This window comes from Triticum urartu, chromosome 4A (assembly GCF_056163025.1).
Source record: "Triticum urartu cultivar PI428250 chromosome 4A, HENAU_Tu73, whole genome shotgun sequence".
Taxonomy (NCBI): Eukaryota; Viridiplantae; Streptophyta; class Magnoliopsida; order Poales; family Poaceae; genus Triticum; species Triticum urartu.
The window spans coordinates 220,637,828-220,643,827 of NC_141876.1; positions in this window are offsets into that span (position 1 = coordinate 220,637,828).

Sequence of the window (6,000 nt, forward strand, 5' to 3'; positions counted from 1 at the left end):
TGGACGGACGCTACCACAGCCAGATTGGAAGAAATAAAGGCCATTTTGGCAACCAACCCAATCCTGGCCGCGCCAAATATTGGCGAACCAATGCTGTTGTACATTGCGGCAACCCATCAAGTTGTAAGCGCAACGCTCGTCATCGAACGAGAAGCTAACGGACATAAATTCCCTCTTCAAAAGTCGGTATACTATGTATCCACTGTCCTCACTCCATGCAAATCACGGTACCCACATTATCAAAATATAGCCTACGCGGTATTCATGGCATCCCGGAAGCTGCGACACTACTTTCAAGAGTGTTCAATTACAGTAGCCTCAGAAGTGCCACTTAATGATATTATAAACAACCGCGACGCTACGGGCCGGATTGCCAAATGGGCTATTGAGCTCCTCCCGTTCGACATAATATACAAACCTCGACGAGCCATTAAGTCGCAGGTATTGGCCGACTTTGTCGCCGAATGGACGAAGGCCGAACTCCCTAAAGAGTACGGCGCATACTCCAATTGGATCATGCACTTCGACGGTTCTAAAATGCTGGTTGGTCTAGGGGCTGGCGTCGTCCTGACGTGCCCAACCGGAGATACCGTTTAGTACGTACTGCAAATATTGTACACAGACTCCAACAACGCAGATGAATACGAAGCCCTGTTGCTTGGTCTTCGGATGGCAGTCTCCATGGGCATTCAACGCCTGGAGGTGCGCGGGGATTCAAACCTTGCAATATCCCAAATAAATGGAGACTTCGACGCCAAGGATCCGAAAATGGCGGCCTACCGAAACGCCGTCCTAAAAATGTCAGCTCGGTTCGAGGGACTCGAATTTCACCATGTGGCTCGGGAAAACAATCAAGCTGCGGATATCCTCGCCCGCATCGGTGCAAAACGCGATGCGGTCCCCCCGAACATATTTCTAGAAAGGCTGTTCAAGCCATCCGTAGTATGGGAAGGGGACACCAGTAACAATAGTCCGAACACGGCCAAAATGCCCGATACCGAATACTCTGACACAATCGGAGGCTCCTCCACCGAAATAACACCTTCAGCCCACGTAATAATGGCCATTATCGCCCCGTGGACAAAACCATTCCTGGCCTACCTAACTAGGCAGGACTTCCGGAGGACCAAAATGAGGCACGTTGCATAGTGCGGCGATCTAAGGCCTACAGGGTCCACGAGGGAGAATTGTATAAAAAAAGCACTACCGGAGTCCTTCAAAGGTGCATCTCCGAAGAGGAAGGGCGGAACCTTTTGGCAGACATCCACGCCGGACTCGGCGGTCACCATGCCGCAGCCCAGGCTCTTGTAAGCAAGGCCTTCCGTACAGGATTCTATTGGCCAACGGCCCGGGCAGATGCATAGGACTTGGTCCAACGTTGCGCCGGTTGCTAGCTCTTTGCAAATCAAAGCCACATGCCACCCACCACCCTCCAAACAATCCCCATTACGTGGCCCTTCATGGTCTGGGGGCTTGACACGGTTGGACCCCTTAAAGGGGGAACCCACAAGAAAAATACTTACTGGTCATGGTGGATAAATTCACCAAATGGATAGAGGCCAAACCTGTTAAAACATCCGATTCCCGACCAGTGATAGACTTCATATCTGGGGTCATACACCGTTATGGCGTCCCCCACAGCATCATCACTGACAACGGCACAAACTTCACAGCCGATGAGGTAAAACTCTGTTGCAGCAAAATGGGCATCAAGATCGATTATGCTTCAGTCTATCACCCACAAACCAACGGTCAAGTCGAGCTAGCAAATGGTCTTATAATGAGCGGCATTAAACCTAGATTAGTGCGTTCCTTAATGGAGTCTAACACGCACTGGGTAGAGGAGCTCGACTCCGTACTCCGGGGGCTGCGGATCACGCCGAATCGTAGTACCGGATATACACCCTTCTTTATGGTGTACGGCGCAGAGGCAGTCTTGCCCTATGACATAATTCATGACTCACCTCGAGTGCGCGTGTACGAAGAAAGAGAACCCGAGCTCGATCGGCAGGACAGTCTGGACACCCTGGAGGAGGAGCGCGACGTAGCGAAAGCCCATTCCGCATTTTATTAGCAACAGGCTCGCAGATACCAAAGCAGAGAAGTACGGGCCAAAACTTATAACGTTGGCGAACTAGTTCTACACCTGTCGGATAAGAAAAACAACAAGCTCGAGCCCAAATGGGAAGTTCCCTTCATTATTGACCAAGTTCTGACCGGTGGAGCGTACCGACTGCGGTATGCATTGACTAGTCGACTCGAGCCGAACCCATGGAACGCGTCCAGGCTCCGAAGATTCTACGCCTAGCACCGGACTCTATGTTTGTCCCCTCCCTTTGTCCATTTTTTGCATATACATTATCTGTCTTGTTTTTCTTTCTTCCTTTATTTTATTCTTTCTCTAGGCCTTCAAGGGCCAACTTGTGCCTCGCTTGCACATTATAGATGCGCTAGCCACGCTCATCATACCCGGGGGCTTCTTTCACAGAAGCTTAATTATTTATCTGGGCCTCAGGCCCCGCACATGTGTCATGCTTCCGCATGTACCTTTTTCGCCATTATATGCATTGATATGACTTAAGTTTTGGCCAAGCTGGGTTGCCTGGCTCTTGTATTTATGCCCTATGTTCTCGTTAATTCGGCTAGGGCATAAGGGGAGCACCTCTCGATTGTTACTGTCGGGTAAGCCGGATGTGTACCTCAGACTGGGTGAAGCCGAAAGCTAGCGTTCTTAAGGGAATATTCCGTCGGCGAACAAAAGATGATTTTTATTTATTGTCCATATCTGCCCCCAGATGTTTTTCCTGCGTTTCCTATCACAGTCCAGACATGCACTTTAGGGCATGCTTACCTAGGGAAAGGAACCCTTAACGGAACTATTCTCCCTGGAAGATGTTTCTTACTACCGATGTAATATAACATAACTAGTTGGGCACTTGTCTGTTCAAGCACTAATGACCCCTACGCCTGGTCTCCACACATACCCCGGTTCTTATATAACTGAGCGAGTATTCGGATACACTCTGGACTATCGGGTCCCGAGGTTGAAGCGAAAAGGTCCGCCAAGACAAATGATCTACAATCCGGCTAGAAGGCATTATACATGTCACTTTAATTACATAGTCATGCAGACTGACTAAATTCCTCTTCTATACCATCCAACAGGCGGTCTAGCTTACAATCTTGTTGGGAATACTTTGCGGCTAATTCTACTTGCCCATAAACTAAGCTAACGGGGACCTCTTTTCCGTCGGGCCCCACAGGTCCGACCTCGGCCATGTGATTTGGGTCTGCCTTGGTATAATGCATCTTCACCATGGCCCAGGCTTCTCTGGCACCCTGTCGGCAGGCTGATATCTTCCATAATCGGAAGCGCCGCCGTGCTCCCTTGAGCTTCTCCGCAAGCTCCGCAACGCCCTCTGGCAGGGAGACGGATGGCCACAAGGCCTGGGCAACACCCTGCATCACCTGCCGAACATGTTCGTGCAGATGTGACAGCTTGGATAGAAGATCACCCGCAGACCCGGGCATTTCCTCCGCTGGATGACCCATCAGCATACCTACAGACATAACGCTGTTAGTCGGCTTCTTCGCCGAACTCCTTTAAAAGGATTCATTCAAGCACTTACTAAAAATGCCGCGCCGAAGCCGCTTATTCTCCTTCTCGGAGTCTGCAAGCTGGCCCCGAACGTCTTTTAGTTCCATGCTCAGCTTAATATTGGCGTCTTGGAGATTGTTTTTCTCCCGCCTAACCTCAGTCAGCACGCATTTGCCAGCCTCTAGCTATCGCATAACATGCTGGTCCTCTGGATTTTCTCCGGATTCATCTGCAATATCTGTTGTTAGATCTGCAGCCATGCCGCACATTATATGGTAACCATCTTTCTTTAAAGTAAATGTTACCATCAGGTGACTTTTTCAGTTCCTGCAATGCGGCCACAGCAGCCCGCAGTTGGGTCTTGCATTCCTCTAGCTCCTGTGACAGCCTAGTATTCTTCTCTGTAAGAACCTGCACAATAAGGATGATCCTTAAATCAGTTCTGCTAACTATTTCAAGTCTCAGGGGCTACTGATACATATAAATAATCAAATTTACTTACCCGTACATCCTTTACATACTGATTCGTGTCTCTGGCTAGACCATCTTGAGTAGCTCAGAGGTACGCCTCTCCAGAATTGAAGGCATCAAATGCCTCTAGTGAGAAACAAGCGTCACGGAGTACGGCCCGGCGGCACCTATGATTCATGGCGCTTTCCACCTCTGAGTCTGTAGCAGATAATCTATCTACGTCCTCTGTAGGGGGATTATCCGGCGCCCGCCCCATATCGGCTTCCGCCTCTATGTCCGGTCCTGGCACCCGGCTGGTGGAAGCGTGATTTGTAACATCGCCGGACATATTCCGGCGAGCGTTTTTCTGTTAAAGAAACACGGGCGTCATTATTTTTCGAGAAAGACGACAACCACATAGCGGGGTTTGTTATACCTTTGCGTCGGCGTCTCCATCCTGACCGCCTTCCTTTTTGGCCTACCCGGCCTCGGTGCCTCCTGTTGGCCCGTTGCTACGTGTTCGGCAGCGCGTCCTGAATTCCTTCCCTATAAAAATGCCATGTGTATATGGTGGGTGAAGTGTCTAAAAGGGGATCCTAGTTTTGGAGTTGGGATTTTTGGTTTTTCTTATGTGCGATGCAGGGAGCAGCCTGGGATAGTCGGCCGTAATGGCCACCATGGCATCATCGCAGCTTAACTGATAGAACTGCCGGTCTATCAGCTCCACGAATATAACCGAATCTTCTTCAAGTCCGGAGTCGAGGGCCCGGTCAGGGTCCTCTGGTTGTGGAGAAGGGCTGCTGACCTCCTTTATGGCTTTTCGGAGTTCCTGCCACAAAGTGGCAAGGTGAATACTTACGACAAAGAATGCGGGAAAAATGGGAGCAGGGAGATATAACTTACCCAGCTTGGAGGATTGTACATGGAGAATCCATCCCGTGGCTTGATGCAGGTGAACTCCTCTTCCTCACCCTTGAACAATTCGGACAGAATTTTTGCTAAAGTGGCAGCATTGTCTGGACCCTTACGCCCGCAGCGGGTGGCGTCATCCGCCCCATTATAATACCACAAGGGGTGCCCACGATATTGAAGTGGGTGCACTCCCCGCATTATGCAAATCGACGTAACTTCGATTACTGTCAATCATGATCGAGCCAGTGCTTTAATTCGGTTCATCAGATAGAGGACTTCTCCATTGTCTTCCACCTGGGGGCTCCGTGGGCGCCAACTTCGGAGTTTCTTCAGAGGGGTATTGTTGAACTCAGGAAGACCCCGCCGAACAGGGTCCGGAAGGGGAACGTCCTCCATATAAAACCATTCTAAAGGCCAGTCTTCGGGTGACTTCTTCAGAGTACCGGACAGGTATCCGGTATCGGCGATGCGCCATATTTCGGCTCCGCCCACTTGATAAAGTGACGCCCTCTGTGTGCAAGGGACAAGGCAAAATAGCCTTTTCCATAGCTCGAAGTGAGCCTCGCACCTCTGTGACGCCCACTTGTTCTTCGCTTATTTACTTTTCCGTTCTACTGTTACAATCACTACAAAACACCAAAAATATTACTTTTCCTATCGTTGCCTTTTGCTACCGTTACCGCTACTATCATATTACTTTGCTACTAAACACTTTACTCCAAATATTAAGTTTCCAAGTGTGGTTGAATTGACAACTCAGCTGCTAATACTTGAGAATATTCTTTGGCTCCCCTTGTGTCGAAGCTATAAATTTGGGTTGAATACTCTACCCTTGAAAACTGTTGTGATCCCCTATACTTGTGGGTTATCACATGGCAATATGGGATGCATGGTAAACAAGTGGTAGGTAGAACGGCACAGCGATAGAGCGAACAACTAGCAAGCAAAGATAGAAGTGATATCGAGGGTAATGGTCATCTTGCCTGGGATCCCGCAAGGAAGAAGAACGAGTCCATGAAGAAGACAAACAGACGTATTCG